The 13,250-nt window shown below is 41.6% G+C and overlaps 1 protein-coding gene across 4 annotated transcripts in view; it reads left to right on the top strand.

Annotated features, from left to right (window-relative positions):
- The first annotated feature begins 1,999 nt into the window (after positions 1-1,999).
- Positions 2,000-13,250, top strand: part of R3HDM2 (R3H domain containing 2) — a 163,520-nt gene continuing 152,269 nt past the window's right edge. For all 4 annotated transcript variants that reach the window (XM_047867930.1, XM_047867929.1, XM_047867925.1 and 1 more), the window contains exon 1: positions 2,000-2,162. The gene's annotated coding sequence lies outside the window, so the exon portion shown is untranslated. The remainder of the gene's footprint in view (positions 2,163-13,250) is intronic.

The raw sequence follows: 13,250 nt of genomic DNA, 5'->3' as shown, positions 1-13,250 counted from the left end.
TTTATTAGTGGCGTGACTTTGGGCAAGTTTCTTGACTTCTCTTGCTTTAGTTTTTTCATTGCAGAAGTGGGGAAAATGGTTACCCATGATACCAAAATCCAAAAAAACCCATAATCCTTTTTTTTTTTTTTTGATAACTCATATGGTGACTAAGTCTGACCTGAACACAGGGGAGGTTATCTATGATTTTTTTAAAAAAGTGTACTGAGACTATACATTTTTACTCCAAAAATATTGATTCTGGGATCCTACTCCTAGGGGTGTTGTGTAATATATAGCATATGTATCATTTTACCCTTTTAAAACTTGAAATTTTCTGAATTCTGAAACATGTCTGGCCCAATAGATTTTGAATACAGGATTATAGATCTGTAATGATTATCTCAGAGCCTTGAGATTTAAATAATTTTGTAAAAACACTTACACTGGGGGCGCCTGGGTGGCGCAGTCGGTTAAGCGTCCGACTTCAGCCAGGTCACGATCTCGCGGTCCAGGAGTTCGAGCCCCGCGTCGGGCTCTGGGCTGATGGCTCAGAGCCTGGAGCCTGTTTCCGATTCTGTGTCTCCCTCTCTCTCTGCCCCTCCCCCGTTCATGCTCTGTCTCTCTCTGTCCCAAAAATAAATAAACGTTGAAAAAAAAAATTAAAAAAAAAAAAAAAACACTTACACTGGCTGTCACATAGCAAGTGCTTAATAAAAGTTTATTATTTCTGCTATGTAGGTTTGTTTGTGGACCAGAGTAACCTGTACCTCTAGATGTGCTGAAGACATTCTGCCACTATTAGCCCTTCTGGACTCTTCTTTCCTAGAAGCCATGCCCCCAATCACCATCTGCAGTGCAGTAACTTTTCAAGTCATATCTGTTGCTTACCATTATATTACTAGCATTGCACATAGTGCCTGATCTATGATGTAGGTGTTTAAAGGTGTGGAAATTCCCTCCCCCCAAGTTTTATTGAGAGATAATTGCTACGCATCACTGTATATGTTTAAGGCACACAGCATATAACTTCTCTGTAGCTTACTCAATCTCCCTCACCTTTAAGAGCTAATTGCTCCTTCTGGCGCCTCCATAGCACATTGAACCTATCTCTATAGCACATACATGGTACTATAATTATTTTATTATTATTCTTTTTGCTTACTGCAGTTCTTGTGACATAGTAAATATTTAATGGTCGAATTCTATCACCGTAAGACTACAATGCTTCTCGGAGGGAATTAGTCAGTAAATGATCCAAATACATCTAATCAATAACTAAATTGATTTGCCTAGAACAGACAGAATGGGGGAGGTTGCAACTTCAAATGACTCTTAAGGAAAAGAACTCTATCTTGAAAGGAGGTGGTAAGTGATTTTAATAGGACGGACTTAAAACTGCTTTTACGTAGAGTTACGTTTTTACATCTGGAAAAAATGGACATTCACCTACTACATCTTTGTCCATTTATACCATAAACATTTATTGCACATATTGGGTGCAAGATTTACTGTCCTAAGTGAAAGGCTATTTTGACAGTGCTCTGTACACTTAAATTACTTTACAGTAATTAGTATTATGTTTTAATCTTGGGTGAATCTGACAGGCTTGATGGATTTAAGGTGGACTGAGGATCGCAGTGGATCTGGATTGCCGGCTTGAGACACAGGTAACGCGGAGAGAGCGACAGAGAGAGCGAGCGAGCGAGCGAGCGAGCGGACGTGTGCGCCGGGGAGGAGAACGCGAGGGCAGGCTGGGTGGGTGACCAGGTAGGGGGCGTCTGCAGCGGTGGAAAGGGGCACAGAGAAGCGGGGACGCGCGGGGCGCAGGACGCGCTGACGATTACGCTAGACGTGGTGACGTAGCGCGCAGGCCGCAGCGGGGGGCGGACTCTGGGCCTTTCTTCCCCTTCTGATTTTCCCCCTCCCCCCTTTTCTCCCTTTCCGGGTTTGGTTCCCCCCTTTTCTCCCCCTCTCCCCCTTCCTTCCCAAGCCCCTTTCCCCTCCCCCGCCCCAGTCCCCCCTGCTCCCCCGCCCTGGGCCCCGGGGAAACCCCCGCCGAGAAGAGCCCGCCCCCAGAAGCGCGCCGCCGCCGGCCGTCGGGGCCGAGCCGCAGCCGAGCGGCCGTGGGCCCGGGCGGCGGGCGGAGACGCGGGCGCCCTCCCTGCTACGGCCCGCGTGAGGTGAGGCCACCTCCCGGCCGAGGGGGCGGGCGGCGCGGGCTGCCCGTGGGGAGGGGGCGTGGCGGCCGCGCGGGCTGGCGGGCGGAGGCCCCTGGCCTGGGTTCCCCGCGCTGGAGCTATCCGGGCCTGGGGGCGGTGGGTCAAGGCCGGAACCCACCGTGAAGGACGGCCCTGAGGCCCGAGACGCCCCGAGTGTGCGCGGGGAGCCCAGGCGAGAAGCGGAGGAGTGGGGGGCGCGGGGAGGGCGGGGGGCTGGCGCCACCTGTGGCCTGTGCGGTGGGAGCTAAAAACTGTTGCGCCCTTGTAGTGCCTTGGGGTGACTAGCTCCATGTGTTTCTTGGGTCTCCGTTTTCCTTCGAGCGTTGGAAAAATGGGAGGGAAAGGTGTTGGAGCGTTTCGAATCATGCTGGTGTCCGAGTTGTTGGAGGACTGGGCTCCGACTAGGAACATACAGGGAGATGTTTCTGGAGCTTAAAAGTTGGGCCTACATTAGGCTCATAACTCACCCTTGAGCTTTTTAAAACTCTTCCTGATTTTGGTAACTCCACAGAGTATTCATTCAATGAATCGTTCTTGGATGAGGATGAGACATGTTTTCCAGGTTTATCGAGAAATAATTGACATACATTATTGTGTATGTTTAAGACACACAACATTATGGTTTGATTTACGTGTATTGTGAAATGACTATCGAAATAGGTTCAGCTAACATCCATCATCTCGTATAGATACGATAAAAAGAAAAAGAAAAGATAAAAAGTGTTTTTTTCTCCTTGTGATGAGAACTCAGGATTTACCCTATTAACAACTTTCCTGTATATCTCATAGAAGTGGCAACCATAGTCTTCAGGTACATTACATCCCTAGTACTTGAGTATCTTATAACTGAAAATTTGTGCCTTTTGATCACCTTCCTAGAATTCCTCCTCATTGTACTCTGCTTCTGGTAACCCACAAGTCTGATCTCTTTTTCGATGACTTTGGTGTGTGTGTGTTTAATTCTACATATAAGTGATATCATACAGTATTTGTCTTTGATTTTAAGTGCCTTCCAGGTCTACCCATGTTGTCACTTATTTTTTATGGCCGACTAATATTTCCATTATATATATATGTATATATCACCCAACTTTATTCATCCATCTGTGGACACTTAAGTTGTTGGTGTGGGAAAATTTAAATTCAGATCCCAGTTGGATGAATGTTCTTGTATACATTTTTTTCAAATAGACTTAACTGAAATTAAGAAGCCTGAATCCTGTCTGATGGTGGTAGGCAACATGGAGACTGAAGAAGGAGGTGACATGTTCCACTTAAGGAGTGTCACACATTCCTAACATTTTATTGTATTTTTGGATAGTCAAATTGGCAAATTAATTGTTAGTGGATCCTCTTTCTTTCTCATGTATTTTTTCCATTTCCTTCTTCCAATATTTCCTTTTTTCTATCAAGACAAAAATGATTTAAATTGGGGTGCAAAGTAGTAGGTTAGTTAATTCAGTTCACTTTTTAGTTGTGTTTTTCTTCCCTCATTGCTGATCCCAGAGGTTGAGAGGACAGAGAATCTGTGATGCCTGATGAACTGTTAGCAGAAGTTAAATTTCAGAGTTGCAGTTCCAGCTGTCTTTGTGTCCACTGTAAGATCTATATTGTAGATCTCTGCAATTTAAAACAAAATTTTAAAAATTTACATATGTAAAAATAGGGTGTCTGATATTTTTTAATGGAAAAGAGTCCGAAGAGGAAATAGCTTCCTTGCTTTTCAGAATAAAAACCAAAGACTTTACAAATGTCTTTAAAGCCCTGGATCTGTAACCCTCTCCGCCCCCCTCCTGTGCTCTCCTGGCTGTTCTTGAGCACACCAGGCTCACTTCTGCCTCAGGGGCTATGCACTTACTCCCCAGACCTTCCTGGATTACTGTTTCTTTTTACAACTGCATTGCTTTGTCCCCTCACCCCCTTCAGGTCTTTATTCAACTGTCACTCAAACAGTGACATTTCCTTGGCTTGATAAATTGCAAAGCCACCCCCCCCCCCTCTATTTACATAACTCCTATCCCACTTCTCTGCTTTATTTTCCTCCTTACCACTTAGCAACCTATAACATACTTTATGTTTGGTCTCCCCCACTAGAAAGTAAACTTAATAAGGGTAGATCATCTTGTTAATTGCTGTGTCCTCAGCACTTAGCATAGCACTTGACATGCATTGGGTGCTCAACAAGTCTCTCCTAGTCCTGAATTTCTGGTCATGATTGGTTGTCCTTGGAGGTGTGGAATTCATTTTCACTAGGATTTTGTGAGGTACTCCTTGGAAGAATTTGAGATCCTTTTTCTGTCATTTCTTGCCACATTTCTCAAGTCTTGTGCTTTCAGGTCATTGAATGAAAGCACTTCGAAGGCAGAGAGGATGGAGCATGGGGGATTTTTGTATTGGTCCTAGAGGAAGATTGTCTCAGATCTCATGTGACTAGAATTTTTACCTGCTGTTTCAGGCTCTTCCCTTGATGTTTGTTCACTTTCCTGATCAGACAACTATCACTGTCCTTACCTCTTTGGCCTCAGGGTGCTGAACAGGCTGGTTCCCCTTTGAATTTTTCAGTAGACTGAAGATATTAATATTTATAGCATGGGTTGTATGGGTAATATTTTTCCCCCATTCATGTGGAGCCAGTTGAGCTCAAAAACTAAGATACCTTTCTCTAACAATGATGGAGTGGTCGGTTTCCGGGGAACATCGTATCCTTTTTTCCCACAAATCCTTTTTTGGGGGCATTTTTAGCAACTAAATTCTGTATTAAGTCTGAAGATAAACGGAGCAGGCCTCCTGAATTCTGTGGATTATCCCTCATTATTTTTTCCTTTCTCATTTCTTGATTGGTGCATTTGTTACCTTCTCTGGCTAGAGTGGCCTAGATGAGGTTTCTCTTTGGGGCAGTGCTGACCACTTTTCTCCGGCTTAGGAAGGCAAAGGGGGTGAGATAGTGCTTTTTACACTTTGTGGGAAAGCTGGTGGCAAAGCCTAAAGTTTTTGCTTACACCTTTGCCAGGACATTGAAAGCTGCCAGGCCTATGAGAGAACAGTTTGTTGGTAGGGTAGAAGAACTGGGGATCTTTATCTATTGGACTGGATGAAGTTCTGATATGAATGTAAAGAATTAACAACATCAGAAGTATAATAGTAGTTCTTATTTTGTGAATGATTTCTAACGTAATCTAGGCAGATTGAGAAGCACTTCCACCAAACTTCTGTTGCCCCCCTTTAAATCCTTTTCACGGGGCGCCTGGGTGGCGCAGTCGGTTAAGCGTCCGACTTCAGCCAGGTCATGATCTCGCGGTCCGTGAGTTCGAGCCCCACGTCGGGCTCTGGGCTGATGGCTCAGAGCCTGGAGCCTGTTTCTGGGCTGATGGCTCAGAGCCTGGAGCCTGTTTCTGATTCTGTGTCTCCCTCTCTCTCTGCCCCTCCCCCGTTCATGCTCTGTCTCTCTCTGTCCCAAAAATAAATAAACGTTGAAAAAAAAAATTTTTTTTTTAAATAAAAAAAATAAATCCTTTTCACAAAGTTTCTAGGAAGTCTTTGTGATACTCCAGAGACAACTTAAACATCTCTGTGCCATGTTGTCACCTCTTGCAGATAATACTGAGTACTGACAATGTTTCAGTGTCGATAATGGTTTGGTAATGGTTTCTGAATGACGCGGTGCTTATTCCTGTGCCACATCTCTTCATAACCCAAGGAAACCTTTTAAGAAAAAGCACATTTTGAGGAAGGGATAATAAGTGTTGCATTTTGGTTGCATGATCTCAGGAAGTGCAGAGGAATTTTGTGAAACTGTGTGTGTGTGTGTGTGTGTGTGTGTGTGTGTGTGTATGTGTTGTTTTTTTTTTTTAAAGGTTTTTCTTTACCTCCTTGTAAGACTGGATAAGGGACTCTGAGTGTCCCTGTGTGGATTGTGCTGCCAACTTACAAGTAGGAAAAATAACTGGACTCATGGCTTGAATGTGTGTGCATGAATACAGTTGGTGGGTCTAATTTTAGAGACCTTCTTCATACACAGTGGCTTCAGTATTTTCCTCCAGCTGTATCCTTCTTACTCTCTGTGTAGAAAACATTTCTCTTACTAGTCTTTTAGTGGTTGGTTAACTTTTGTTCTTACCATGATTGCTGGTTTGGCAGTGTAGCAGGTGTTCCGTCTTTCCAATGAAGTTACTCTGTCCATTCCTTCCTAACTTTGAGTTTATTTCTGAAAACAGAGATGGAAAAGATATCTTAACCTTGATCAGTTTTAACTCCTTTTTGAGTTCCTTTAGATTTCCTTAGCATATATCTGCTTTCTCTAACACTTAAAATTGATATTGAAATCTCTCTTAACTACAATAGTCTGTGGTGATTTCATCATTTTTCACTTGGGAGGTATGAAAGGCTAGATTCTGGTATACTTCTTAATTGCAGGTGTCCTTGCTACTTTTCAGCAGGCAGGGTCTCTTATGAGTTGGTCATTGGTTTGAGCCTATACTGGGAAAGCGATTTCAGCTTTCTAGTTTTGACAGTAAGTTTCCCAGAGTGCTTTCCTGTGCTTAAAAAAAAAAAAAAAAAAAGAACTTACCAAATTGGGCACCCCAGCTAGAGATGAGAGAAAAGGTGCAAAAGCCTCAGGTGGTTATGTCTCCCCATAGTCAAAACACTTTTGGTATCTTTAAAGGACTCATTCTGTTCCTGTTTGTTAACCAACAGAAGCATCAAAAATCTTTCATTCCCTTTAATTACTTGCTTATTTGTCACACTCTGACTTTTCTAAATTGTCAAAGACTTCGATTTTTCCTGGGAAATAATTTGCAGGTGTTTTGGGGTATTTTCTTAGGGGAAAAAAAAATGAAGCTAAATTGTTAAATGTTCCTGTAAGGTCTCTTCTCTGAGACCAGTGTTCTGATTCTTCTATTTTTCCAAGATGTTAATAGTATACTTCACTGCCTCTTTTTTTTTCCCCTCATTGAAGATCTTTTGCAAGCAAGTAAAAACTATAGTTTGGTACACATACAGTTACTCAGAGGTCCTGAAAGATTTCAGCTTAAGTCCTTATCCTATAGAGCTAGAAATGTAAGAATAAATGAAGTATTAACAGGGTTTAAAAGAACTCATTTATTTCTCGTAGGTATTTGTTGATTGTGAGTCTGTAGTGGAGAGATAAAAAGCTGGTCAAATTTTAGTCAATTCTATCTAGACCTTTTGGAGGTAATTTTGCTCCCATTATTTTATATATGCTTGTCTAATGTACAGAATAGAGATAGACGGTTTTAACTTCATTAACTAGTTTCCTTTGCCACTTGGTCTGTTACCTTCCTTGTGTGGATGCTTTTGATATATTTCATGTTGATAACATTTGTATTACAGTGTTTATTATTAATACTGATCAAAACCATATCTGCAAAGCACTTTTGTCTTTCCTAAAAGCTCATTGGACCTTAAAGTGGTGGCAACATTTATATTAAAAGACTAAATTTTCCAAGTAATATAGTTCATATTTTTTGTGGAGGCAGAGTTTTTGTTGCATATGTCTGTTGTAAGAATTTATGTATGATTTTGGTATGTGAGCAGCATTGTGGGCATTAGGTAATTCTTCGTCCCTTGGAGAACTGGGTGGATTAGAGTTGTAAAAGCTTCTGGGGCGCCTGAGTGGCTCAGTCTGTTAAGTGTCTGACTCTTGATTTCGGCTCAGATCATGGTCTCAGAGTTTGTGATATCAAGCCCCACATCAAGCTCTGTGCTGCCAGGGTGGAGCCTGCTTGGGATTCTCTCCCTCTCTCTCTGCCTCTTCCCCACTCATACTTGCTCTCTTTACTCTCAAAATAAATAAGCATTAAAAAAAAAAAAAGATTTGTTAAAGCTTCTATAAGCTTCCTAACAGAGAATTAAGAGGAAAGTAATCAAGGCAGTGACAATCCAAACTTAATAATGAATACATTTGAAATACATTTTCTCCCCATGCTCACAAATTGTTCCTTTTCCTTACTCTTCCTTTGTGATTCTGTGTGAAAAGGGAGGAAGAAATTGTAGGACAGTAACCAGCTGATAACATCCAGGAAACAGTGCAGTATGGATAGCTAGCAGGTGAATGTCTGCCCAAGTGCTCACTTAGTGTTTCTAATGCTCTTGGTGGAGGCAGTTCCCAGCAGCCATCAACGATTTGTGGGAAGAGCATGGTAGACCTTGTTAAGTGTGATGGACCCCTTTTCATCCTTATTTTATTCCACTGTTCTGCAGCATTTGTCACTGTTGACCCCTCTCTTGAAATGTTTCAGTGACACTAATTTCTTTTCCAGTTGCATTCCTGGGTCTTTTTCTCCTGCCCATCCCTTAGTGTGTGTTTTCCTTAAGATTTCTGTTGTATTCTGCCTCTCTTCCTCTGGTTCTTAAACCTTAATGGCATAAATATCTCTTGGAGAATTTGTTAAGAATGTGGCTTACAGGGGCCACTGCGCTGGGTGGCTCAGTTGGTTAGGTGTCCAACTTCGGCTCAGGTCATGATCTCGCAGTTCATGAGTTCAAGCCCTGCATCAGGCTCTGTGCTGATAGCACAGAGCCCGGAGCCTGCTTACGATTCTGTGTCTTCCTCTCTCTCTCTGCGCCTCCCATGCTTCAGCTCTGTCTCTCTCTCTCAAAAATAAATAATCATTACCAAAAAAATTTAAAAAAGAAAAAAGAAAATGTCTTAAAAAAAAAAAAAGAATGTGGCTTACAAAAGCCTTCATGATCTGGCCCCTGCTAGCTTCTCTGACCTACCTTGTACCACACTTTCCTGTTCTTCCTATGCTCCAGCCATAGTGGCTTTTTTTCTGCCCCAGGGCCTTGGTACTTGTAATTCTTTTTGCCTGAACTGCTGTTCGCCCAGATCTTCACCTGCCTTACTTCTCTTCTCATTATTCAGGTCTCAGCTCAAATGCTTCTTCCTCCATAGACTTTCCCAGACCACCTTATCCAGAATAATTAATCTCCCCTTTTGTGCTTTAGCACATTCCTTTCTTTCATTATCTCCATAGCACTTACCACTATTTTAAATTATCTTGTTTGTTTTCTTGTCTGTAGTCTGGTTCACACCTAGAACTTAAACCCTATGAGAACAGGGATCTTATTTATATTCTAACTGCTATATTCCTAGTGCCTAGAATAGTCACTCAGTCACATTTATTGATTGAGTGAATGAATGAATGAATGAATGAATGAATGAAATGTAGATTCTTGTGTCTTATCTCCAGAGATTTTGATTTAGTGGGCTTGGGATGGAGCCAAGGAATTTATTATTTTTGTTTAAAAAAATATTTTTTAATGTTTGTTTATTTTTGAGAGAGAGAGAGAGAGACAGAGTGTGAGCGGGGGAGGGGCAGAGAGAGAGGGAGACACAACTCCAAGCAGGCTCTGGGCTCTGTGCTGTCAGCACAGAGCCTGAAGCGAGGCTCGGACTCATGAACCACAAGGTCATGACCTGAGCTGAAGGGGGACACTTAACCGACTGAACCACCCAGGCACCCCTAAGGAATTTATACTTTAACAGAAATTCCAAGTGTTTCTGATGTCTCTGGTCAGTTGTCTTGGATGACATTTAGAAAAACCTTGCTGTACACAGTTTAATCCACCCTGATAGCTTCACTTGTGTCTGTTACTATAAGCTGCAACTTACGAGTCTATCTCCAGTTCTGATCCCTCGCCTGAGCTCTGGGCTCATTTCTTCAGTGTTCTCTTGAACATCTCCACTTGATTGTCACCTAGCATCTCAGATTCAACATGACTAAAACAAAAATAATTTTACCATGGAAACTTTTTCTTCAGAGTTTTTTTTTTTCTGTTAATGATATCACCTAGGTGCATAAGCCAGAAACCTTGATGTTACACTCCAGTCCTTACTCTAACACTCAGTCATGATAAAGTTATGTAGACTTTTCTCCTCAGTCTGTCTTGAATCCTTCCATTTCTCTTCGTCAACATTGCCACTTTATTAATTCAGGAGACCATCATCTCTCATCTGGATAACTGTGATGGGCTTTAACTGGCCTTCCTGTCCTAGCGTTGGTCCCTTGCTCCTTCTGATCTTTCATTTAGTTCTGTACCCTTCAGCCAAAGAAAACTAAAATCTGTTTTCTGTTGCTTACAACCTTTTAGTATCTTCTTTTTGCTCCCAGTACAAAGGCTAGGCCTTTTTTTTTTTTTTTTTTAAACCTGGGTGTTTTAACCTCATCTGCTGTATATTTTGCTGTAGTTCTTTGCTTTCAGAGTTAGGCATCAGTTACAGATGAATTACTTGTTCTTTAACCCTCCTCGTTCTCTCACCTTGCTGCCTTGGATATACTCCCCTGAATGCCTCTCATCCCCCAAAACAACGAAAACAGAAACCATCACTGATTTAGGTATCATGTTCTGGAACCCTTTCAGGGCATCCTAAACCTCTCATTTTGTCTGCCTCTTTTTTTTTTTTTTTAATTTTTTTTTTCAACGTTTATTTATTTTTGGGACAGAGAGAGACAGAGCATGAACGGGGGAGGGGCAGAGAGAGAGGGAACACAGAATCAGAAACAGGCTCCAGGCTCCAAGCCATCAGCCCAGAGCCCAATGTGGGGCTCGAACTCCCGGACCGCGAGATCGTGACCTGGCTGAAGTCGGACGCTCAACCGACTGCGCCACCCAGGCGCCCCTTGTCTGCCTCTTTTGAACCAGTTTCTACAGAGCTGGGTTCCCCTTTGTCTTTACCTTAACCATATTTCTCTCTATATATCTCATTCTGAGTTTCTGCTCACACTGAAATTAAATTTGCTAGGATCGTGATCTCTACTGTGCCAACAGAGCTCTCTAGAACATGTGATTTTTGTCGTATTCCTCTACTGACTATAAGGAAGAGAAGCAAAGAAAGAAACTAGATGATTTGAAGCATATGTTCTAGAGGTGTGTGTTCTAGATTGTGATTTTGCCAGTTGTTTTGCCTCTCCTAGCTAATATCGTAACCAAGAGAAATCATTGTTTGAGTCTTGATTTGGACCAGAGCTATACTAAGCCCAATAACGGAAATCCTGAACCAAAGTTTTGCTCTCATTGCTTGTACCATCAAAGATTTACCTTTCCTATTATCATAGTATCTTCAGACTTACATTATGTATACCCCTTTCCAATCTTCTTATTTTCCCTTCATAGTTATTTGGTTTAAAATTTATTCTTTGTGTTTTATGTCCATCCTATCAGTGTTTTTGATTATGAAGTCAAAATAGGGATTTTTACTTGTAGTATTTTCCTTATATGGTAGTGCAGATCTTTTTGAATGAATGCGATGGCTGAAAAATTACATGTATTTGACCAGTGACGTAGTACTATTGAAAGAATACAGACTTGTTTGGTTTCTGTGTAGGCTTTATGAGAAGTAAAATCAGAGCCACTGCTTAAATGAGTTTTTAACCCTGTTTGAAGTTCTCGGATGCTTTTCTGAGTTTAATCTCATTGATTCCACTGAATCAGTGTCTTTTTTTTTTTTTTTTTTTTTTTTTTTTTTTTTAAATTTTTTTTTAACGTTTATTTATTTTTGGGACAGAGAGAGACGACAGAGCATGAATGGGGGAGGGGCAGAGAGAGAGGGAGACACAGAATTGGAAACAGGCTCCAGGCTCTGAGCCATCAGCCCAGAGCCTGACGCGGGGCTCGAACTCACGGACCGCAAGATCGTGACCTGGCTGAAGCCGGACGCTTAACCAACTGCGCCACCCAGGCGCCCCTGAATCAGTGTCTTTATATGTAGAATGGAGTTGATGGTCTGTATCCTTTAGGGTAGAGGAAAACTTTTGGAGGTGTCTCTTAAGGTTAAGTAAGTAATGCTTTTTGATGTATCTATTGATTTAAAATGTAAATGCTTGAGACTGACGCTGCATTTAATGGATTCTTAAGCTAGCTTCAATATTTTACTCACCAACAGTTAGCTAGTAATATGGAAGAGGGACAAAGAAGTGTCTGCAGATATTAACGAGCACATTTTCCATGTAGCTGGTTATATTTACACCCAGTGGCCATAGTAAGCAAGGATAGCCTACCTCACAGAAGGACAGTCTGTATTAAACACGATCAAATTACTAGTCTCTAAATATTGTTCTCCAACGCTGTTAAATAACACAACAGTATTGAAGTTAATATTGGCCAAGAGAAAATAGTGCTTTATTTCTGTGTGCTCTGTTTTCTTCCATTTTCTTCCTTTTTTTCTCTTTGGAATTAACATTGTTTTCATAATCGCTTTTCCTCTTGGTTTCTTATAGGTTGGGAAATGGCAGTTGTCTTTTCAATTTAGTGGACTGGCTGGATCCAGGCGTAGGATCTACTCAAATCCATAATGTGTTCTAGGCCATGAGGTTCTGTTTTCTCTGTTTCATCTTGTCCTTTATTATTGACTTGTGTTTTGCTCAGTGCCCACAGTAAGGGCATTCTGCCACATGAGGACCCCTGAAAAGCTGATAGATTTTCAATGAAGAATGACAGGAACTCACTTGCTACTGTTTCGTTTTACCAACCCAGTTTTTTTCACTTAACACAGATACAGTCTTGTTATCTAACTGCTTAGGTGTACTACAAGCCTATCATATAGCATTAGCTTAGAAATCAGAGAAACTGTCTGTTTATTATTAGTTTGTGTTTAAAATAAGTGGTGCCTATGTTTTTCTTCCTAGAATAGTTCTCTGTTAGAACATCTTCCCTTAGCTTCTGATCCTTCTGTATTTTTATAATAGAAGGAGGGATCTTCAAGTGAGGTTTATAGAACTGCTTCCAAAGTAATACCTAACATCAAGAAAATTTATGAAGAGACAAACTCATTCATTCACTCAGATGTTTATTAAGTGCCTGTTTGTTAGATACTGTGTTATATGCCAAAGATACCAAAAAAAAAAAAAAAAAAAGTGACACTGCCCCTATCCTCAAGAAGCTCATGTTTTATTTTTTTTTTGAAAGTTTACTTATTTTATTTTGAGAGAGTGTGAGTGAGCAGAGGAAGGGTAGAGAGAGGGAGACAAAAGATCCCAAGCAGGCTCTGCACTGCCAGCACAAGCCCAGTGCGGAGCTCAACCTCAG

Source organism: Prionailurus viverrinus, chromosome B4, assembly GCF_022837055.1.
Source record: "Prionailurus viverrinus isolate Anna chromosome B4, UM_Priviv_1.0, whole genome shotgun sequence".
Taxonomy (NCBI): domain Eukaryota; kingdom Metazoa; phylum Chordata; class Mammalia; order Carnivora; family Felidae; genus Prionailurus; species Prionailurus viverrinus.
The sequence above is the reverse complement of the archived record's forward strand: the minus strand, read 5'-3'. Positions and strand labels throughout refer to the sequence as shown.